This window comes from Cygnus olor, chromosome 2 (assembly GCF_009769625.2).
Source record: "Cygnus olor isolate bCygOlo1 chromosome 2, bCygOlo1.pri.v2, whole genome shotgun sequence".
NCBI classification, from domain to species: domain Eukaryota; kingdom Metazoa; phylum Chordata; class Aves; order Anseriformes; family Anatidae; genus Cygnus; species Cygnus olor.
The window spans coordinates 23,832,964-23,858,006 of record NC_049170.1 but is presented as its reverse complement, the minus strand read 5'-3'; the positions used below and the strand labels follow the sequence as shown (position 1 = coordinate 23,858,006).

Genomic DNA, 25,043 nt, shown 5'->3' with positions numbered 1-25,043 from the left:
CTTTATTCATACTTACATCAGGCCTTGAAGAAAAATTCAGAAGGAAATAGCTTGTGGTCCTGAGACAAAGAGCTCTGGCTGATTACCTTGTAAAAGAACGAAGAAGCAAAAATATGTGTACAGACAGGCTTTGCAAAATGTATTTTTCCATGGTAAAAAGTCACGTACTGCAATAGCTGCAGCAAGAATAGCACCTTTTCTTCTCACCTATGTTTCAGAAAGCCTATGCGTGAACTTCTTTTCTGTCTTGCCTCTAACACAGCCTCCTAATTTAGCCAACCTTTCATTTATGAATGTGATCTAAGCACAAAGTTCAGCCTATTTCCAAGCTCCTTGAGGGCTCAGATGCAATCAAATCCATCTTAAAATGAAAATGTTGAACATAAGTCCAACCAATCCTATATACTTTTTCTTCTAATGACATCAACTTTTGTTTTGCCTGCCTGCTCCTTGTCTGTGAAAGGGCTCATAATTCATTCAGCAACCTCAGAGAGTTTGATTTAAGATGTGGGTTTTACTGCTGCCTATTTTTATTGCAGAGGTTTATATAGATATATAATATATATATACACACATATATATGTCTCTGTGGTTCAGTGAGGTTAGAGGTGTGTCATTGTACTGGGTTTACATGGCAAGTTTTTGGTAGCGAGGCGCAGCAGGGGTGGCCTCTGTGAGCAGAGTCCAGCAGCTGCCCCGTGAGAGAGAGAAGTGAGAAAACTCAGAGGGAACCAGCCCTGCAGCCCCCAGGTCAGTGCAGAAGGAGGGCAGGAGGGGCTCCAGGCACGCAGCAGAAGTTCCCCTGCGGCCTGTGGAGAGGCCCCTGGTGGAGCAGGCTGTCTCCCTGCAGCCCATGGGTCCCACATGGAGCAGATCTCCATGCTGCAGCCCGTGGAGGAGCCCCTGGTGGAGCAGGTGGATGTGGCCTGGAGGAGGCTGCGGCCCATCGAGAGCCCCCGCAGGAGCAGGCCCAGGGCCGGAGCTGCAGCCCATGGAGAGGAGCCCATGCAGGAGCAGGGGGTCTGGGGGGAGCTGCATCCTGTGGGGGACCCGTGCTGGAGCAGTTTGCTCCTGGGAGATGGACCCTGTGGTACGGAGCCATGTGGGAGCAGTTCTTGAAGAGCTACTGTCTGTGGGCAGCCCCCACAGGATCAGTTTGGGAAGGACGGCATCCCATGGGAGGGACCCCATGTGGAGCGGGGCAGAGAGTGACCATGAAGGAACAGTGGGGACAAAGCATCAGGGACTGACTGCAGCCCACGTTCGTCTGAGCTGCTCAGGGGGAGGAGGTAGAAGTGGGTGGCTGAGGGGAAGTCATCTTTAGTTTGCTTTTAGTTCTTACTGCTCTCGCATGTTACCATTGGGCAATAAATTATGTTACCTCCCTTATCCTGGGTCTGTATTGCCTATGATGGTAACTGAGAAGTGATCTCCCTATCCTTATCCCAATCCATGAGTTTTTTTCACTGCATTTTCTTCTCCTTGTCCTTTTAAAGAGGGGGATTAAGAGACCGATGTGGTGGAGCTGTGCTACCCGCTGGTGTGAAACTACCACAATCATCCTGTAAGAGCATCACTGCTTTCTGTGCTCACTACTTTGACCAGAAAGTCCTTACTACCCGTGTTGAAATTTTCCTATTATTTAAAGGACGTTTGATGCCTTAATAAATACATCTGTATTTCACAGACATGTCACCATTTGACCTGTCATCACAGAGGTGTAATGCAACATGGAGAGAACACAGGAGGCTGTAGTCTTTTCCCTGAATTACCCAGGGAGCTAGAGCACAGCTGCATTATATTGTTGCATTATCTTTTACATCTCTGACAGATCTATCTCTGATACCAGTTCTACTAAACAATCAAGAAATCACAATTCTTCCAGTGAATGGCAAAATACGAACTCATTCTTTTTACAGTAAGACTTTTCAAAGTCTATAGTGTTATACTCAACCATATGCAAATGAGCTCACATGGAGATTACTGTGCCAGCAGGAGAGATAATGGGGACAGCATTGTAGGTCTTTGTGTTCTTTGGAAATTGTAACTTGACTATAATATTATGCAGTCCTTAAAATGCATTAAAAGTGAATAGTCTAAGGGCAGTCGGTTACATACTCAGAAAGACTCGGTGTCTTCAAAATTATAGTGTTAGGCATGTTTATCCAAACGAGTGATCTGATGGGATAACTGGATGAAAATTCCTTAAGTGCTTTATAATGGCTGTAGCTTGCAGAGTAAATCATACACATTTTAGAGTTAAAAATAAATTGAGCTCATGTTGCTACAGAAACTGCTGCTGTAGTTTTGGGAGATGCGTGTCCCCCATTATCGTGCTTAAATCCAGACGTAGATAACAATGTACAAATTATTTCTATTTTACCTATGTAATTCTGAGTAATTTGAAGCTGCTGCATTTGTTAATTAATTTAAATATTTCAATCTTTATTTATTTTTAAATATACGCATTTTTACAAAATATTTAAGTAAATAAATAATTTTTATTGTGTTGCAACCAGAAAATGTTGAAGATTAGTACTTTGTCTCTGAAATTTTCTTGTGGATCCACAGCAGGATAGTGGTGGATCAGTGGTGTAATGCTCAGTTGCATGTTGTCATTTTGGAATGTGTACCTCCAGATAAGGAAAATCCATTCCCTGCAGGGTGTTGGAAGAACAAAGACAATCTCAGAATCATGACACGCAACTGAAGGTGTGATGGAACAGCTATTGGAATAGGTTTGAAAAATCCTCTTGGGGACTGAATCACATGAGAGTGGACTGGTTGTATGGAGTCAGAAGGAGATTCATATCTGAAATTATCTGAGCCTGCCTCTTCAAAAAGGAGAAGAAACCTTGTCTGTGTTTGGAATCCTGGTAGCTAGAGATGCTTTGTTTCTGAAATAAAGCCTTTATTTCCAGACTCCACTGCCACAACTCTTTACACATTATATCTCATGACTCGTTATGCATAATATGTATGGAAGGCTAGGAACAGAAAGAAGAACCAGATATCTCTTTCTTACAAGCTGAGGATCTTAGTTGCCTGGGCGAGGTGATCTACTGCATTTTCCATCTTTCATTAATGACTATTGTCTTCCTTTCTATAGCACAGCTCTGTGCTGCAGGGAGGGATAGGAAATGTAGTCTGCTACCTTACCAATGCAGCTCTGTTCAAATATGAGGATACGGAACTTTAGCTGAAGGAAGATCAGATCTCTCATACTCTATAGAATTCCTTCTATAAACCATGGAACTGATCATTAAAACTAACCCAGCATCCTTCCTCTGCATTTCTTAAGAAAGAATCTCTATTTTGCTTGCGGTATTAAGTGTCATCAGTGGCCATGAGAAAATCTACTGAATAGCATTTAGATTTCTACCTCACAGGGTTGATAACCTTAAGGATCCTTCTTGGGCTCTGATATCACAAAATCACAGAATGGGGGAGGCTGGATGGGACCTCTTGTCCAAACCCCATGCTCAAGCAGGGTCACTTAGAGCAGGCTGCTCAGGCACATGAGCAGAGGTTTACTAAAGGTGAAAACAGTTCTGTGTTCGTGTACAAACAGGACTTTTAGAATTTCACTGGAAAAAAATATCACTTGTCTGAGGACTCATTCAGGGCTTTTGAGGATTAAATTTTTAGCTTTAGATCTGTACTCAGGCACTGTCTAGGCATAACCTCACTTTTGGTGGATTGCTGTAGTATGTAATTTTTCAGATCACATATAGTGGATAACCAGAAGGTTAATGTCTATGGATCCCACGGGGTATTCTGGAGATATCCTTTCAGGATATCATGGATATACTGATAAAAATTCAGCTTAATAGGTAGAGGGTCCTACTGGTCTCAGTTCATGAGATATCACAAGCTATTGAGCCTGTTTCTGTAGGGGATGATTTAGTCCCTTGAATCAGGTATATAGATATTCTGCTATATAAGTCTTCAGTGATGAGGACTGAAACAACTAATTAAGATGCTCTTTTGGAACATTACTGTATTAAATGCCTGCCAGGGGAAAGTGGAAATGTGACTTCCGGTGAATGTTACCTGAAGCACAGTGAAGGATTTAATAGATGCTTTTCTTCTACCCTGGGAAAAGTCCAACTCTGCTCATTTATTTTTTTCCTGTTATACAGATTCCTACAATCTTAGTTCTTTGGATGCTAGCCCACTCAGCACTTCTTTTGTTTTAAAGACGTCCTGTCTTGATGTTTATTCTGCTTTTTGACAGCACAACTTTGAAATTTAGGAAAGCTTGGGTAGCAGGAGCAGCAAATACAGTGATTACACGAAGTGCAGAAGCTCAAGTTCCCTGCACCTTGTAATTTGGCCACTTCCAAGGCAGTTAGATAAGAATCCCCGTAATGCAGTGCTGGACTTTCGAGTCTAGTATTATTTTCATTAGCTGTGGTTTCACACTGTGGCACTGGTGGCAATCATTTTGCATGCTCATTGCCTGTGCAAGTACCCCCCTAAATGCAGTCAATACGAAAAGCAGGTTAGTGAAACAGCTGTTAATTTCCCACCATGAATGAATACTCCATCCTACTTGATAGATTTTTTTTCCCTGCAAGTTCAATAAATATTTATGTCAGCCCTGCTGTCAAGTAGCACTCTCAGTAACAGACAGTTGCTAAATTAAGATACTTTCCTTGGCAGTAATGGAAAGCTAATAATGCAATTGCCATATGCAAGCCTTGGAGAAGATTTGCCTTATAATTATCATAAGGGTTTGAACTGCAACTCTGAGAATAATAAAACACAGGGGCAGACTATAGTGCCACCAGGTGAATTGAGGTAGCACTGAGAAGACATGAAGCTTTCCTTCCTCAGTAATGCTGTTTCACAGGGGCACCTGCAAGTGAACTTCAAGCAGGGGAGGCAGAGAGGTTGGGAGATGGTGCTGTTGACTGTGACCTGCTAACAGGGGTGTTCCTCCAGCAGTGTGTCCCAGAAGAGCTGGGCTGCTGAGTTCATACTTATCTTTTAGAAGGTACTGGCACAGACTTGTGCTAGTAGAGTGGAAGTGCAAGATAACTGCTACGCGTTCAGCCAAACCTGTTTTTCCCTCCCTCTATATCTCAGGCTTTGCTGTTATACCCTCAGTAAAATGGGCAGATGGAGAGTTAATGTTCCTTTTTGCAGATGCAATTCAGAAAAGAAATCTTGGAATCATCGACAGTTTTCTGAAATAATTGTCTCTATGTGCAGCAGCAGCTAAAAAGGCCAACAAAATATTGGACATCAGCAGAAAGGGTACTGAGAACAAGATGACAAACTTTTTGCCATGATGTGAAACCTCACTGCACCTTCTTCTTTGATGCTGTGTGCAACTCTAGCTTCTGCATCTCAGGAAAGACAAGGTAGAGTTAAAGAAGCTACAGACAAGATTGAACTAAATAATCAAGGGGTTGGGGCAACGCTTTATGCAGAAAGACTGAAGAGGCTGGGAGTTCCCATGATTGGAAACAGCCTTTTCATGCATTCAGAGGTCCTGGCATATTCACCAGCCTCTCTATGCTCACCCTGTACAGAGAAGTGGCTGAGGCTTCTCCTAGGACAGGGCACCTCAAAATTTTGCTGGATTCCCCACAAAGAATATAGTACTGGAAAAGCAATAATTACATTTTCTGTGAAAATTTTGGACAGAGAGGGTACATGAGGGTAATAGAAAATAATAATAGCAGAAAAGGTCATATTGTGCAGTGGTGTGGATAGTATATTGTCAGGTGTGAGAAACAGCACATAGAAGAAAAACCAGCCCTATATGAGGGCATCCTAAAAAGTAACAGAAAAGCTACTTTATAAGGTCCATCAACTGGAGGTACTCATGAGACAACCCAGAAGGTGTTACATGCTCTACACAGAGTAGCCAGTCAAGGAACAGGGCCTTTAAAGCTCTGAACTAAATACACAGATATTACCAGTAAGAGGTTTGTTACCTTAACGGGGTTAGGGATTAAGATGTCTTGAGACAGTGAGTTACACAGTTTAAACATTACTGATAAACGTATAGGCATATATACATACACAAGCATCTGCTCTCAGTCATGTACATACATATGTGCATGCATGTGCATACATATTAGTGCCTTCTAAGAAATAACATATGGTCTATTGCATTTCCAGGGTTGAAGGAGTGAAGTTCAGACCATAGTAGAGGGGGTTCCATTGGTTGCTGTTAAAAAGACAACACTTAAGAGGTAAATGTGGCAGCTGAAAGGCCACTTTCCCTTTACAGCCACACACATGCTTGAAAAAGGAGAGAATTGTAATATCCTGCAAAATGTTGATTTTAAATTGTTAAAAACTGGGATAAAAATAAGTGATTATTTATTGTTTCTGTATTGCGGTGGGTGCTTAGTTCTTGATTCTTTCAAGCTATTACTACTCAAAATAAATAAAAAAAAAAGATATCCTGTCCAGTTATTTACACTGCCAGGCTAATCCTCAGACTAAGTCTTTATAAATTTCAAAAGGAATGAAATCATGTCTTAGATATATGATTTACATAAGAATATTGTTTCATTTGGGGGAAGCTGGACATTCAAACTTGCTTAACAGGTATTTCTTTGGAGGTAAGTTCCTTGGGCTTATCAGGGAGTCTCAGTCCTGTTAGTCTCTCCGACCACTGGGGATATAATGGCTTTTTAAAGTGAAAATAATTGAACAAGTTGTGCATTAGTATTGTTGCAAGCTGCAGTGAACACTGTACAGTGTTTAATATAGTGCATTGAATCCTGCTGAAAAACATGAACTGCAAGTCATGTTTTGTTGTGGTGCTACAGAAAAGCAGAGGTACAAAATACAAATACCTACAGGGCCTTAGGATCCAAAATCTATTTGGACTTCGGAAAGGTTATTAGCAATAAGCAATACTTTCATAACAACCCGCGTGGGGTCACTGTACAAGACATAACACATTCCTAAGGGCTGTGAAAGGATGACTCACCAGCTGGTGCAACTCCCTTGTGGCCGGACAAAGACAGTGTAGACATCTAGCAAGACTTGACTAGAGCACATTGGCACCTTAAATTGCTTGAGACCTTTCCTATGGCAGGCAGAACCTACAGGATTGCAGGGCACCATAAATGAGCCCCACCTGCTTCACCCCACGCATCTTCTCAGTACTCCCCAGCTGTGCTGTACTTCAGCTGATGTCTCATTTCATAGTCCCGAGGTCTGCAGTTTGTTTGTACTCTGTCTTTTAGTCACTCCACTTGACATCAGGACCCTGATATCTCCCAGGAGCAGATGTGGTCAGCACTGTTCTGCCTTTCTGCTGAGTTTGGTGGGAACAGAGTCTTGCTGTGCTAAGATTTACCTTGTCCTCATCTGAGACAGCTGCACCACAGCCAGGCTTGGCACAGGGCTTCAGCCAACTCAAATGGTGCCTTTCCCAAAATGGAAAATAATGTGGTGGTGTGGTATATCCCTTTTCTGTGTCCTTGAAAAAGAGAAAACAGCTTCTTAATGTCTTGCAGTCTTCTCCCTAGAACACACTGTTGAGGTAACTTGAAGGGCTATATTCTAGAAAGGATCCCTTTTCAATTCATAGTCTCAGAGGCTGTATGCGAAATTGTTTGTGCTGTAACAGAATAGCTAAAACCAAATTGTTCCCTTTGCTGTATTTATTATGGAGCCATTATTTAAAAATATGCTAAGGGACTCTTGCTGTATAAGAAATGGTTACATAGGGGTATGAAGAAGAATTTTAATTCCCCACTCACAAAGAGAATTTTCTGCTCTTCTACCTATTTTTATTTGATTTCTATTCTGTGTCTGCACAGAAGGTGTCTGCAAAGATGATGTCTCAACCCAGACAGAAAAATTCTTTATCTGAAGAGACTGGAAAATTACCAAATATTCCAGATTACCATTCATTTACTAACTAAATAATTTCTGAGTGGTGTGGGTAGAGAAGGGAGAAAGGGTGGTGGATGGATAGGGTTCACTCTGTAGTTCTGAATTTCTATTTCAAGTGAAAGGAAAACATTAAACAAAGTATCTCATTAATGAATGCTTAAAGAACAGCCTGAAATTCTAAGCATTTCTGTTTCGCAGCAAGAAGAGAGTCCAAAGACTTTGGTTAAGCTTTTCATATCCAGAATGACATTCCTCCCACGTCCTCCTACCAGCACCCTAAATTTACAGACAACTTCAAATACCTTTAAATATGAATGTTGAAGGACCTTTTTACAGACTACATCCTCTGCAAATTGTAGGCAAATCTGTCAGAATTTTGTCTTCTGCCAACAATGAGGATAAAATATATCTATCTATCACTCAGAAGTGCAAAAACTGCAATTGCCAGGCTTTCATTCACAATGTGCACATTCAGGAATAACAAGCTGCATGTATACATCTAGTGACTACCCCATAGAACTATTGGCCAGAGAGTAAAACCAAATTGATCTAGCTGTTATCAGACTTTCAGAATTTGAGCCATCAAACGCATTCTAGCTAAGATTAAAGAAAAAACAGACTTGCAAAGCCACGTGTTCTTTTAGACATAAAGCAGCTTTCTTCCTGCATTTTTATATTTTAATCAGCTTCATACAGTATGTTCAATCCTCCATGAAGGCAATTCTATTCCCAGAGCCAACAGCTTTATCATTTATTTTTTTCTGACTTAAAAAGGAAATCACTTCCAAGTGGCAGAAGGGGATTAAAAAACAGAACATATTTACTTAAGATGTCCCACCATTCATGTGACCTTCCAAGTATTTTAAAAGCAGCATAGGGAGCTATAACTGGGGTAGTCTGTTGAGGCAACTTTGCAATACAGAACATGTAATTTACAAGGCTGCTTGTTTCTGTTAGCTAATGGCTACACACTACTGCTGTTTAAATCCATTATTTGGGGTTCCAAAACCAGTTGTCTCTCAGTCACAAAGGTGTGACTCCTTGATTTTACAACACTATTTCAAACACATCGCTATGTAATAATCTTACTTACTGATCATCTCTATCTTGCTTGTTATTATGCCTAAGTCTGCAGAAACTGACATCTAGATACCTATCTTCCTATCCACATACACAGAAGAGGGTTGCCAGGTTCTGGGTGCTCCCTTTCCCAGTGGGCAAGCACCCCTGTCCCAGTCTGCCCCATTAGTTTGTCTTTCTGTCTTCTGACCTGATGTACCAGGTATCATCTCATCACCTGGCTCAGCAGAGCACTGTCTCACACTGGGGAGTTGTGTGTTGGTATGAATGGCAGCTGACAATGTGGCAGTTTGTCTAAGAAGAAATAATTATCTTCCTAATTTATTCTGCCATTGAACGCTTGTGATGTATGATAATAAAAGGAAATAAAACAATTAGATACGCTCAGAGCAGCATAGCTAAAGATATTAAACAGCACGAAAGAGAAAATAAATGAGGTATGACACTACATGAAAGCTCATGCAAAAGCAGTGTTTGGCTTCATAGCACAACTTCCAGTTATTCTTTAGTACCTTCACTCATGAGGTTTATTGCAGGTGGTTCCTGGCTGTCATTACAGTCTCTGAAATATAAACCAATATTAGAGTTGTTTTGCATATAAGAAAGAAAACTCCTTAATCTCTGAATTGCTATCTGGATAACACAGAATCACAGAAGGCAAGAGGTTAGAAGGAATCTATGTAAATTATCTTGTCCAGCCTCCCTGCTCAAGCAGGGCCACCTAGAGCCAATGTCCCAAGATCATATCCAGATGGCTTTTGAAGATTTCCAATAGCCTCTCTGGGCAACATGTGCCAATGCTCAGTACCCTGCACAGTAAAGAAATGTTTCCTGATGTTCAGGGGAGCCTCCTGTGTTCCAGTTTGTGCTCATTGCCTCCTGTAACTGCACATCACTCTGCCTGGCTTTGTCCTTTTTGCACTCTCTCTTTAGGTATTTATAGACATTGATGAGATCCCCCCAAACCTTCTCTTCTCCAGGCTGAGCAGTCCCAGCTCTCTCAGCCTTTCCTTATAGGAGAGATGCTTCAGTCCCTTCATCATCTTTGTGACCCTTTGTTGGACTCTTTCCAGTATGTTCAGGTCTCTCTTGTACTGGGGAGCCTAGAACTGGACCCAGCATTCCATGTGTGGCCTCACCAGTGCTGAACAGAGAGGAAAGATGACCTCTGTCAACCTGCTGGCAGTAATCTTCCTAATGGCAGCCCAGGATGCCACCAGCTTTATCTGCAGCAAGGGCACTTTGCTGACTCATGGTCAACTTGGTGTCCAGCAGGACCCCAGGTTCTTTTTTGCCAGGCTATTTTCCAGCTGAGTGGCCCCCAATCTGCAGTGGTGCCTGGGGTTGTTCCTCCCCAGGTGCAGGACTTTGCACTTCCCTTTGATGAACTGCACAAGGTTCTTGTCAGACCACTTCTCCAGCCTGTTGACATCTCTCTTTTGGTGGTGGTACAACCCCCTGGTGTGTCAGCCACTCCTCCTAGTTTTGTTTCATCTACAGACTTGCTGAGGGTACACACTGCCCCATCATCCTGATCATTAAATGTTTGATTCTTTTCCTGGCTCTTACAGGGACTCTTCTGTTAATTCTGAAAGCTGACGAGGCAGTCCAGCAGCAGAAGAAAAAGGTACAAACAGGCTAGCCAGCTTTATGACAGCCAAACTTACTAGCAACTTGTATTAGAGAAAGGTGAAATCTGAATCAGACTGGCCAGACAAATTCTAGCAGAAATTTTATTCCCAGGTAGATCATACTGCTCTTACAGGTTCACTTTTTATGAATGCTGTTGAAACCTCTTGTTTGAGAACCTTTTCTTTTCTTATGATCTCTGTGATCCTCACTCCAGGTAGATCTGTGGTCCTTAAGGAGGTTTCAGCTGTCGTCAACCGTGCATCAACTATTTCAATCCAATGACTCATTATATTCCCCACGGTCTGTCAAAATCCTAGCAAACACTAGCTTCAAAACAACTCGTATCTGCCCTCAGTTCAGGTTAAGATTTTTACCTTTTACCCTCACAAGCAGCATATTTCTGCTACTATATTTTCTATAGGATCTTTCATTGATTTCTGTCCCAGGAAGACATATGCTTAAGAATGCTTAAGACATAACTAGGACTTAAATCACCTGTTCAGATTAATTGAATTAGGCACTAGTATATCCTATCCAGTTGGATACATTCTTCATTGTGTAACACATTGGAGAGTTGTGATCCTGCCCCTCTTTGCCTCATTGCTTCCCCTCTATGGTCCATCCCCTGCTCAGGCAGATATTCCTGTTGCAGGTGCTCCTGACCCTTGACGAGCTAATTCAGTTCCCTAAGCTGAAAGGTTGTTTGGTTGTTTTGCTGAGCTGAAACACACTCATAAGAGAGTCAAAGGGCAAGGTTCTGGGTGGAAGTGGGAACAAGAGGGCAAGGAGGGAAGCGGGGGCAGGTAGGAAGATACTGCATCTGAATTTTAGCCTGGTTCATTGCCTGGGTGATGGCCACCTTGCTGTGACAGAAAGCTGGAGCAGAAAAGACAGGCATGCATATGTTCCTTACAATCCCCGTTTTTTTGATCGAACTGTATAGGAAAAGAAACCACCTTACATACAATTGCTGCAGTAGAAAAGTGTGGGGGATGGCAAATGAAGAAGGGGAAGGAGGACATATTGGGGGATGGCAGAGGCACAGATCAGGCAAGGCATCCTTAATGGGGAGAGGTAGACAGTGAGACATCCCTCTCTGTTCCTCCATCATCCTCAGCCTTGTTGGGGCTATGACTGTACCTTCAACAGAAAGGCTTCTGTTGTCACATGATGCCCGTGCTCTTGAGGGCCATTGCTACAAATGATGGGACTATCCCTTTTGGCAACACTGAGCTGTTAGGTGTTCACTGTTTACTCATTAATCAATGTTTTTACTATTGTAAATGGACAGGTTTTTTTTTTTTTTTTTTTTTTTTTTTTTTTTGTGTGTGTGTGTGACACCTAACAAAGTAGATCAGTATTTGATCCAATGCACAACTGAAAAAAGTGGGAGTCTTTCCTTAGATTTCCTTCCATTGGGTTTTGAATCAAGTCCTTATTGAATTTTTGAATAAATAACATGCTTCTGTATATTTCTAAATGGATGTGTAATGCATCAGTGAAAAATATGAAACTAGAAATAAATAAATTCGAGAGACCTAAAATAATCTTTGGTAGGAGGCTACTACAGTCTGAAAATTTTCCAGTAAAATTTTCTTTGTCCATAAAGACAAAATATTTGCATCTTGGGATACTTTTTGGACTTTTTTTTTTTTTTTTAACTAAAGATGACAAAAGGCCTGAAAGTGAAAGCAACTGTGGTCAGCACCATTATAACTGAAAAGCTCCAGATTTGGTTTCAGTGCTCATGAAATTGTGGGGTTGATTCAGACATGTCCATGAGAAACTTTATGAAAAAAAAATAAATTGAAATTAACTGTACATGTAAAAAGAGGCAGCTACAAGCTGCAAGGCAAGTTTAGACATTCACCTCTGAGACATCAGCCTCACCTCTGGATTAAGATGGCTAAGACCATCTGCTCTTTTCACTGCAGAGGAAGTTTAAAGCCTGAAGAAATCTGTTTTGTCTGACAATGTGCAGCTGACAATCAAATTATACCTTATGTTCTTTTAAATTCAGCTCCTCTGAAGTTTACCCTCCATGACACATAAAAGCTCAATTCCATTCCCTTCCTTTCTCTTTCTTTTCCTTCCCTACAAGCTGCTAATAAGAATTAGTGAAAAATTATTTGGCTTCTTCTCCAGGCTTTTACTTCAAGGTGTACAGTATAGTGAAATCATGTACACATTTTTTTTTTTTTTTGGTGTGTGTGTGTGTGTTTTCAAATCTATGAGAGAGTTTGGGCAGAAAGACAATTTTTTAAGTGCAAATATCTGTTGCACCATGCCTTTGGTCCTGTGGTTGCAATGAAAACAACTGCAGACTTGTCATCATTGCCTAATTTTGACTTATCATCTAACAAGATAAAAGACTGCAGATGTAAAGGTAAAATAGAAATTGGAAGTTTTATATGAAAAATTTTAATTCTTTTGTTTGTTTCTTCTTCTCAACAAGTTCTTCCAAGAACTGTAGCATCCCTAAAACAATGTAACTTGAGAAGATAGACATTGTCTTTTCTTCCTCATGATCTCAATTTACAGCTGAGAGTTCACTTTTCTACGGTGAAGGTAGAGAAGGAAGAATCTTGTGGATTTTTTGTAATGATCATAACAGGAAACTCTAAACTCTCTTGGGCTGTTTTCCTAGTTTGATTAACCAATATCTCCTGAAACCCATTTCAGGGAGTGCTAACTGGCAGACACTTAACCAACAGCTGTGTGTTGTGTAATTGGGCCTTGTTGACTTCACAAGGTTTCTGGGTAATCATCATGTCCTTAAGATACTAACTTTAGACTGTCACTGTAAGGGAATATGTCATTGCCTTTTAAGATCTAAGCAGACTGAGGTGGTGCATGTCAGGGCTGCTCACGCAGCCTGCAAAAATCAATGGCATGTGTCAGACAGTTGCATATAGCTTTTTACGTTGTATGTCAAGCTAAAGTCTCCTTTTTAAAAATCTTAAATACTGTATAGTACCAGAGGTGATACTTGGAAAAGAGTAAGTGTCTAACATGAAGACAAGAAATAAGAGAAAGGAAAGTAAAAGAGAAATGGAAATATTAAAATCCCTTGCAGCTGAAACAATGTAGCAGAGTCCTGGGAAAGAATAAAATAAGGATTTGACATCTAGATGTGAGCAGATAGACTCTTTGAGAAAGGGAATTTAGAGAAGTTAACCTTTCTGCAGCTATCGCTAGACCTGGAGCTATAGATGTCTTTGATAGTCTAAGCCAGGATGAGTTAGTCAGACTGAGGAATACTGTATTCTCAAGGAGAGAAAAGCAATGGAAACATACAGGTTTCAAATGAAACTGCTCAAGGAAAGAAGTCCTTTCAAAGGCTTTTGACTGACATTAACTTAGTGAGTCAGGTATGAAATAATGCTAGTTAGGCAGATTACATTATCAGAGATTTGATTTTGATTGGAATCAAACATCTAAAATGATAGATTGGACCTGAGAGATCTTCTCAGACCCTGCAGAAATTATTTAGGAGAAAATGAATACACTAAATATCACTTAAAAATGCTAGAAAGCCACAGGCAGCTACATTAGACATTGACTAAGAGAACATGAAACTGTAAAGTGGAAAGATGTGAGGAGGCTAAATATATCAGAGAAACGCTATAGAGCTAATGCCAATAAAAATTGTGGTTATAACAGGTCTATGAGATGGGAAACCTGCAGGAGTCCAAACAGGTCCACCACTGGAAAACATTGCAACAATTGTAATAGTGTTTTGTAAGAATATGCAATCAGAACCAGAAAAATTAAAATAGAACTACCAGCAGGCACATTAACAGTGCTGATATGTATTTATCAGGATGCCAATGGAAACAGGAATGAAGAAAAATTCTATGTAGAGACAAAGCACAAAAATTGATGTGGCAAAATGTACTCCACTGGAGACTGCCGGAACTGTTGTGAATTATTAACTGGGAATGAATAAATGTTCGGATAAATGTTACATCTCAAGATATTGTAGAATATTGGAATAAAAAGCATAAATACGTTGAAGTGGGACTGCTACATCTTAGTGCTTACAGAGAAGACCTAAATTCTGTTAAAATAATATGAACTTGCACTGAAACCTGTAAGAAAAAGTGGAACTTTTTAATTTAATTTATTTATTTTTTTAATTTTTTTTTACTGTGAATAATGAGCCAATAATGTACCTAAAACCTGGCAAATTCTTGGTTTGCTTAAGAGAGTACCTAAAGTTCAGCTGGGTATGAAAAAATGTAAAGAAAATATTGAATAAATCAGGATGTCAGAGGAGGTAGGGAGACAAATATAGATGCTGACAAAATATTTAAATGTTGAATTATTCACTTTCCTCTGAGATAACACATCCTATTTAAAACATGGTATGTTGTTCATTAGATTTGTATTTACTAAACATAGAACCCCATACATTTTATCTCATGATGTTCTAAGGATTTGCATGAGATTCTAGATTTCAACATGTATCATCAACTCCCAGACCTTCTCAAATGAAAGTCTGGTAGAAAATACTAACATCACTAAAAAGATTGCTAAAATGTAGGTTAAGTAATCTGAAACAAAGCCAGTGTTGCTGGACTTGACGACAGTTGTTTTTACTAAGTGAACTGACACTGTCTGAACACTTACTGAGCAGAGAGATAAGAAAAAGACTTTTCACTAGTCAAAAGCACACCAGAAAATACAGCTTAGGAAGATAAAGTAGAAGTGATCAGGAAATTCCCCATATACAAGATATATCTTAGTCATATTATGGTTACAGTGGTTTGTAGATGCATTTCGTATACATAAGAGCATTGGATGAATCTAGAAGGCTGCAGCTGGCAGAAAGATTGCTCCTTGTCCATATGTGGGCTCCTGTCTTTTGAGCAATTGGTTTTAGGACAAGAGAGAACAAATGCAATTTATTCCTTTGGAAAGAAGAAAATGAAGGTGGAACAGAAAAAGTCAAAGCATCTGAAAGTAAATTGGAAATGAAGGGTTTTGCTGAGCCACTAATGGAAAGAGTTGAAGCTGCAAGTGGATAGAAATTGGGATAGTACTCTTTGCAGCAATCCAAACTCCTAGAACTCCTGAAAATCCCTCTTAATACGTGTAATGTGGGTGTAGGTGTTATTCTGAAGTATTATGTAGGAATATAAACTGCCACACTGCACAATTTTCTGTTTAAAGGAAAGGGGAGTGTATGAATATTACCTCTTTGGGATCTAAGCACTCAGATGTTGTCTGAAACCAGGGCACATGGGTTGTCCACAGGCAACTGCAGCATGGGGCAGCCACATACACCAGAGAACTGTTTATGTCTGAAAAGCCCTTCCAAGCTAACATCTATCTGAATGCGAACGCTTTTCTGAGAGACGCTAAACACAACACCCAGGCTTCAAAATATTGTTTGTGTTCTTCAATCATGTATAATATTTTCTGTCCTCAAAGGAAATTTCTGTTTACAGTGAAGCAACACTGGAAATCATAACAACTACAATAAAGCTTAATGGTAAAACCATAATAATTATTATCATTGCTATTACTATTAGTGGCATGGTATAAACAAACAAACAAACATATGCATGTGTATGTGTTTGTACCTGAATAGTAGTACCTGTATTTATACATCTTACTCTTTTATCCACACAAAAGAATGTTAATGCAAGTGTAAATACAACCTGAAGAAGAAAATCTCCCCATAGATCCATTTTGCTTTGTGACATGGCTTTAACAAGATCTTTTCTGGAACCTTTTGAAACTCTAAAAAACATTTCCATAGAAGTGTTTGTTACAGAGGATGCTGAGGGATTGTTGACTAGTACATGCAGAGCTACCAAGTGAATAACTTTGGGGCTTTACAATTTTCCTTGGCTGCACAGTAAAAATCATGTTTCAGCATTTTTTATTTTTATTTTTTTTTGCCACAGTCCATTCTACTGGGAAATTTTGTGCAGTGTTTTTGTGCACATTTGTATGAGCATAGCTTTTTTGTGTGTCTCTGCAGAACAATGCTAGATCATGGCCAAAGCTGATAGGAGGTGTCTCAAGTGGAAAACTGCAGCATCAGTAATAGGGGATTTAAATTAAATAAGGGAAAATATTTTTAGTGTATTTCATTTACCTTGTAAGCCACAACTGTTACAAAATACTGCAGATACGCTCTGCCAGTCAGTCTGATTGTTAAGTGGAGGTATTTGAGTATGGCAGTTTGAGGGGTGTTTCAGATTATGGATCTGTCTGCCCTGAAAGAGTTCTGCCTCAAGTATTGGACTTATCCATTTTTAATGATTACTTTTCATTTTTTTATTCCTCAACAATTCCTCTGACACACTTACTTAATATCCTTAGTAGACATACAAAATGAATCAAATATTAATACCTCAATATATTTTTAAATGCCATATTATGGTAATTTTATATCTTCAAATTCAAAACCAAGATGTAATCCACAATAAACAGTTCTTGTTATCACATATATCTACTCAAAACAGTCTATTCAGCATAGACAATATTTCTGTAAATGTTACTAGTTCAAGCTAACTTTTCACCTTCAATACTGAGAACAATTTTGAGACCCTTACATTCTGTAGAACTAGGCTGATTTTTTTAAGCAGTTACGTATGAAATTGTGAAACAGCAATATTGGAAGCTTAAATGGTGGCCAAGAAAAAACTCTAGCACTGATATTTGAACAGCCTTTCAGTGTTTAAAGCTGAAGAGTGAACTTCAGTATGTGGAATACCTCGCCAATAAGATGTTGCAAAGCATTTCATGTGGCTGCACATTTCTGGGAAGAGATTTAAGTGTGGATTTTACCTACAAATCACTCCAGATTTTAAGTTTGCTTGAAGGAACCTAAAGAGGTCTCAGGCCATCTTCTCCTTCTTTTTTTGATGCATTTCTTCTCTTTTGAAAGTGTTGGCATATATCTGATCTGCTGGTGAACTTTTCATGTTACAAAGTTGGCTGAGAACAAGGTACTAACATTTTGCCAGCATTCCTCCCTCTGAACCTGCTTTGTGAGGCCAGATGAACATCAGTGTTAGTCCAACAGGCAGGACAGATGGGTTTTTTACCTGTGCTTAGTGCTGCAGCTGTGAGCATCAAAGGATCTTTTATAAAAGAAAGACAAAGAACAGCCTTTTCTTCATAAGACCTTTCAACTTTAAAATGTGTTACTTCCATCTCATTTTCCTGTTTTAACCATTTATTTTGAGTCTAAAATGATATAAATTTGTTCACTTAGTCTCATGTTTTGAACTTTTTCCTTTTTAAAGTCTACCTGGGAAGAGTTGAATTAGTTAGGGAAAATGACAAATGCCTTTTATTTCTATCTATCTATTTATTTATTTATTTAATTTTTAATTTTTATTTTTCCTTTGCACAGTCTGTGAGAAACAAACTGTTTGGAAGGACTGTTTGGATGGAAAAAACAGCTCAAGAAAATGTTAATACATATGCTTCATCCCTACTTTAGAATTTGACCTTGAATTCTTGCATGAAATAGCATACTTAAGTAAAGAATAAGCAAGTAGTTAGGTGTTCTAAATAGAGATGGATTCCTAAATTGGAATCAATTATTTTCTTTTCAGTTGACAAAGAATTTAGAGAAATGTTTTTTTTTTTTTAACATTTTTTAAAGAAAATCAATATATTTTATCTTTCCCAGAAGGCTAGAAATGTCAACAAGCATGGAAAAGAGAATTCCAGACAGAAATAGTAAGAAATGTTAGAATTAAATGAAAGTTGCATATGGGCTGAGAGACTTTTCATGTTGTATTTCATCCAACACAAATTAGTATGAATGATATATGCAGTACCTTTGCAGCATAGTTTTTGAGAAGTAAGTGCAGACAGATTCTTAACTGGAGTGGCAAAGCCTTAATGTGACTGTGATGTTACTGAATATGCGTTAACGTGTGGTAGAGGTTGGGTACATCTTTAAACAAGTCAGGAGAAAGAAAGCCTCTCATTTTTCTCTGTTCTAATTATCTTCGTTCCAGTGGATTAGAAAATGGAAAATGTAGAAGTCAGGCTGAAGATGGTTCAGAGCTCAATCGCCTGCCAAGTTAAGTCTGACAAATGGCAAGTGTGTGTAATTAATACTGTCATCTTTCTCTGGACCAAAGGGTGACTGCAGTAACTATAGATTGTAATTGTCATCGTTGTCACATAAAATGTGCTATTATTAAGTTCAGGCTGAATTTTATTGCTAAGAATGCTCATAAATTGAATGGTCAGTCATTTAAATTACCAAGTAGAGAGCTCTGGGGTTTGCTCTAGAGCTGCTTTCTAAGGCAATGCATTTGACTTCAGACCTCTGGAAAGTAGCTACATTCCTTAAAGAGATGTTAGATAGGTTGTTACCTATAGAAGAGGATGCTCTGACAGATGCACTGCATTCCGTTCATGTTTTAATTATCTCTACTCTCTAATTTGTATTTTATTTATTTTTTTGTTGTTGAAAGCCAAGTACTACATATGCTGTGATTACAGCTTAAAAAACTGGAATTATTATCTTGTTAGAGCACCAGAGAGAATGAATGAGGATGATTTTGAAATATGGATGAATAATATGTAGTTGTTTAAGATGAAAAGATGAAAAGGGTTGAAAAGAAAGTGACGCATAAAAAAGAGAGAATCTTGAGATCAAGAAGTTCCCCAACAGGATGTGAAGTCTTTCATTCTAGGGTAAATCACAGGTCAGCAGTGATTTCAAGTCTTTTCCATCTGATGGTTGGATAAATCAAAATTCTCAGGAAGGCTGACTCAAAACTGTTGTGAAAATAATTCTCACCTAGAATATGAAGATTTGGTGAAATGAACAGAATGCAGGACTGGAAAGTAATTGTGATGTTCAGGTCCTGTTTCTTGCTGTTAGAGAAAACAAGTTCATATAATATGTTTCAAAAACTTTTTGGCTCTATCTTAAAATTAGTTTAGGTATTTGTCCTCACCATGCAGTTATTACTTCAGAGTCTGAATTGTCTAACGGTCAGAAAACATCTCTTTATTGCTCACTTATTCTTATGCTAGCCTTGTCCTTTATTTTAGGTGTCTTATGCCCTTCTAGTATATTGTCAACAAGTGCATATAAAGGTAAGATTATATTTACACTCAGCTTTTGTTATCCAAGCTAAGGAAGACAAGATCTTTTGCTTTAGCATGTATATTTGATCTTCTTGATCTCTTTCATGTTTTACTATGCTGTCAGCTGGCCAGCATAAGCCAGCTTGGCACTGGGAGCCATATAACCACTTTCTAACAATACTGTGTTCAAGCTAAGTGCTGCAACGTGTTCTCTCTCAAACAGTTTTTCATTTAGATCTGTCTAGAGATTTCTCTGTGAGTTTTTTTTTTTTTTCTTCTTCCCTTCTTTCTTTTATTATTATTTTTTTCTTTCCCTTGGAATAAAAATTCCTGATAGATCATGTACTTTTAACTTACATCCTATACCTTGGCTTTTTATATCATGGGTACCAAGTACTGGAAAAGACCAGCTGGCCAGATGGATCATTAGGTCTGTTTCCTTGCTATTACAGACAATATATAGTAGAAACTACATTCAGAAAGATCTGCAGAACATTGATTCCACCTGCTACCATTCACACTGGCCACAAACCACTCAATAACTACTTTTTGTATGATATTAAAAGACCAAAAGCTAAAACCCTAATGAGTCATGGGAAAAAACAGGAAAACCAATGTGTCACTTGTATTGTATGTCCCTGGAATGGTAAGAAATTAGGTAGATTATTTTTCCCAGATGATCCTAAAAAATAAGCCAAGAGTTACGCTGCAGAAAAAGATAACATAAGCAGTGGAGTAGGACATTAATTAAATATTTCATTTCTGCACAAGAAATGTATTTTGAATCTGTGTGAAATAAAAGCACTGCTTGTGAGTGAAAAAAACAATTGCATTGAAAGTTTTGAAGCATCCTATTACTGCTGAAAAAATGTTAATGTCTTCCTTTGTTTGTGTCAGAATAAGTATTCACTAGCATAAATGTAGCAATGTAAATTAAAACATTACCTTGGACAGGTGCCAAATGAAGATTACAGTCAAAATGCCTGGAAAATAAGGAAAAATGTTTTTCTGTGGCTTTGCTTCTCTCTCTCTCCTTTTTTTTTTTTTTTTTTTTAAATTTTTAATTTTTTTTATTTTTTTAGCAAGAAGCAGGCTTTCAAATCAGATGCCAGGATGCCAGTAGGACAATGATACTTTAACAAGGCTGCTGACTGATGTATCTCAACTACTTTACATATTAACCCTATACAATCCCTACCCAAAGGGATTATTCCTCCTCTGGTCAGTTCATGGTCTCATGCACTCCACATAGTCAAAGTGCACTGACAGTAGAACACCTTCCACAGCGTATCAGGATAAGAAGATAAACTAAAAGTATTAAATTGGCTCCCCAGGGCTCGTTTCTCTTTCAGATAAACTCTAAAACCCTTTTGTGTGTTTATGCCTTTTTTTTTTTTTTTCCTAATCAAATCCCTTGACTGGATTCAAGTGAAAGAGATAAAGAAAACAGTGAAAAATCACCCTGTTCATCACATTAATTGTAGGTGTTAAACACAAAGTTGCTTCATTAAGACCCCTTTCAATCATGGTATTAAATTCAGTCCAGCACAAACCCACAGCACATAGTGGAATTCAGTCAGGGAAACATTCCCAGCTGCAGTATTTAAAGGTTTCCTTCAATGTGAACTGTTATGGATCGTAAAACTTATCATGATTCTTGCTAAATCCAGTCTTTTAAAGTTATGAAAATAGCCAAAATCAGAAACATCTTTCTTGCCTCCACCATCCTGACAGCACAGTTGCTCTCAAACTTCCACAAAAAAAGTATTATCTGAGTAAAATGCTGTTTTGCAATCAGCTCCCATAGCTTCACTGAATCAAACATAGCTGTAGAGAAAAGTGACTAAAACTTCACTGGCACAAATGGAGTCACATCTGCTGGCATTAGGCCTTAATTTGTCATTCCTGTTTTTAATCTCAGGAATTATGCAAGAACTAAAAGGCATTAATCTTTCATATGACAGGAGGAGAATGACCAGAATACATCCAGCACCAGGGCTAAGTTAGGGCTCAACCCTGTTTTCTGAAATAGCCTTGAACAAATTTTTGAATATGGGTGTGTAGTTCAGTATTTTCTTAAGCATTTGTAGCCCAGAGTACATTTTTTTTAGGCTATATCTAGGCATGGCACCTATCCAGATTGTGGTGAAAAATTTAAATGATTTGCAGAAGGGGAAGAACATCAGCATAGTTTCATCTTCTTTTCAGGGAAATCTATGTAGATTTCCAACCAGTCCCGCAGTATCAGAATACCAACAGAAAAGTACTTGTAATCAGCTCCCCTCAACATCAAAACCATATTTTGCTGCTTCCATTCTCTATGTCAATATGAAGCTGCTGGTAAATCAGATATGGTTGCCACACCTATATTTGCTGCAATGCTGTGAGAAGAAGGCTACTGTCCCAGGTCATAAGAAAATGCATGGGAGCTAATGATGGCTTAGGATTTCCATGTATAGGAAGGCTGTTTGGGATAGCACAGTGCAGACTGTCTCAGCCAAGAAAACATTATTCTAGAGCATGGGGTAGATCCTGGAAGAGATGTAGCAGTTATGCCACAGGGTGGTCTGGCAGTGGCCGTGTTGCCAGCACACACATGACAAACACAGCATAGTGCTACAGGGCTGTCATGAGCACTGGAATAATCCCTTCCTCTAGACCTACAACAATGCTGCTCACTGTCAGGTTAAACTGGCATTGAATCAGGCCTACTTAATCCTACTAAATTCATGTTACTGTTTTTAGGTTCATTTCCCAAATGAAAAACAAAAACAAGCAAACAAAACAAAACAAAACAAAACAATTATATATTTATGTACAGACATACATGCATAATACCTTCAGCAATCCCAGCTCATTCTTGCGCAACAAGTTTATATACTGCTAGGCACATTTGTCTTCTTACCCACATATCAAAACCCCTGATGCCTTTTACGTCAAGAGCAATCCATCACAGATACTTCTACTAATAATGTTGTAGGGGTAGTAGCACCAGTGCAGCCTTGGGCCCTAGTCACTTTCTACTTTTGCTGTTACAGTCACAGATGCTTCCACAAGTTAACAGTGTTAATTAAGCTGTGATTTCATTTGATATTCTAGGAGGTTAGTTCTATTTCCCTGACTGCTAAGGCGTTCTGTTGGAGTTTTGGAGAAAAAGGGAGCTATTTAGGTATTTGGAGACTGCTGAATGAATGCATGTCTGAAAGACTAAGGAGTAGGTGCTGATACGTTTTAAAAAGCCTGAGTGTTTCTGTCATCAACTCCATGTGTAGGAACTGGCACAACAGTTGTTAGTGTAGAAAGATATCCTGGATGGGTGGGAAGTTAAAATGTGGAAAAAAACAGGATCACTGCATCCGTCCTTTGAAGTAGGAAGGTGGGAGGGGGAAGGCTGTTAGCTGTGGATAACGAATAGACTATATCCAGGTAAATGTATTCTAGTTTATTTTGCAGAAATAGTGAAAAAGAATTGTGTATCTATTTAAGGGTTGAATAGTATTTATTGAATACATTCATCCAAGCTGTACAAAAATGATTTAAAAATCATAATACATTGCTCCCTGAATAAACTAAAAGTTAAATGAGTATATGACATGCACCGTGCTGTGCCATGCTAGCTAAATAAGAGAGTATTGAGAAATCTCTCTAATGGATCCCCTTGAAAGCTATACTTTCTCCATCACTTTGTGGTTGAATGTCATGGAACAATGTTGTACTTAGGCTGATAGGAACAATGGCCTTAGTAATAATTTGTTCTCTATCCTTTGAATATTATAATATTGAGTACAATATCTATTCCAAATATTAAGTATAACTGATCTTCTTCCTGGGTGAGTAGACTAACAACAAGGGTTCTGTAGCTTATGCAGAGCATGGTAATTATTCTGTGTAAGATGTAGCACCATCCAAGGGAAGGAATTGAAAGCATCACTACACTTAAATGAGTGGTAAGAGATTTTTTTTTTTTTTTTCCCTTGGATAAGGGAGAGATTTGAACACAGATCACCATCAATTAAGGAAATAAGCAGTAATGAAGGGTGTTGGTCAGATATGGCACATTCAAACCACTCTTTGATTAAAATTGAAAAATCTGCCTCATGCTTCCTCATTCTTTTTTCCAAATGAAAGGGAAGACTGAAAAAAAAAAATGAAACAGCAAAGTCTGCTGGTCTTTTTGTTAAGACACTACCCCCAATTTATTTTCACATGCCTTTGCTCACATAACCTTCCAACACTAATCTACTTCCCCCAGAACATCTTGTACATAAATGGAAACTGTTCCAATCTTGTGGAAGGTCCTGGCAACTGTTTCCCATGAAGAGATTGATGTGTCCCAGGGGGGACCAAGAGGATGGGAACACTTTCTGAAAATGTGTAGAAGAGTGAAGTGGGGGGCACTGGCCTGCAGGGGCTTAAGGCTTGCAGCTGGGCCGTCAACAGTATTGCAGCTATTCCTCATTGAGACAGATCCCGAATACAGAGCTTAATTGTTTTGTTTGCTGGGCTTGTCACGCTGGTTGTCAGAATAATTCCTTTGTGTATGGCTGCATTGGACATACATACACAGTGCCAGCTGAGCCTTCTGATATCCTGAGGGGGCCTTTCCTACTGCAAATAATTTTCCATTGAACAGAGGGTAACTTGAAGATTGGTCCTTATTTGTCCATATGGTACCTGTTGTTTTCTTCCACTGTGGAAGTCTGACGAGGAGATTAGACACAGTTGCTCTATACATGCCTAAAAGTATTTCATTTCCTGTGGTTTCCCTATCACTGGCTGTTGGAGTCTTATATTCATTGAGAATAATGAACACTAGTAGAAGAAAATGCTTTCTATACATAAAGCAGACTGTACGCTACTAAAATGTACCAAGGTCTGGGTGACATTTCAGACTATTGCTGGATACCTTGCTTGTTTATTTAAATAATAAATTTAAATATATTGGAATATAGGGGTCCTGATTCATCTGTCACAGTGTGCAAAAAGTCTTTAAATATGCTCCAGAAAAAAATAAGCCTCAGGATACAAGTTATCTTTTCCTTTTCCTTTTCCTTTTCCTTTTCCTTTTCCTTTTCCTTTTCCTTTTCCTTTTCCTTTTCCTTTTCCTTTTCCTTTTCCTTTTCCTTTTCCTTTTCCTTTCCCTTTCCCTTTCCCTTTCCCTTTCCCTTTCCCTTTCCCTATTTTTTTTCCTTTTTCTTTTAAATCCTTAGGGAATATTACTCTTTGCGAAGGATATTTATTTATTTATTTATTTATTTTTTGTTTCCTCCAGAGCCTTGAATGACTTGGCAAGAGGAGATTTACATTTCTCTGCATGACTATAGGATACTGGCGTTTAAACAATGAAAAAGTGTCACAGATTTATTTAAGAGCAGTGAATA

The 25,043-nt window shown here is 38.8% G+C and overlaps 1 long non-coding RNA gene across 1 annotated transcript; it reads right to left on the bottom strand.

Moving 5' to 3' along the window:
* Positions 1–4,487: 4,487 nt before the first annotated feature.
* On the bottom strand, positions 4,488–7,003 carry LOC121065967. The gene is made up of 3 exons (XR_005817433.1): positions 6,959–7,003; positions 5,532–5,612; positions 4,488–4,573 (listed from the first exon to the last, which is right to left on the bottom strand). It is a non-coding gene; the product is annotated as an uncharacterized LOC121065967 (long non-coding RNA).
* Positions 7,004–25,043: the final 18,040 nt, after the last annotated feature.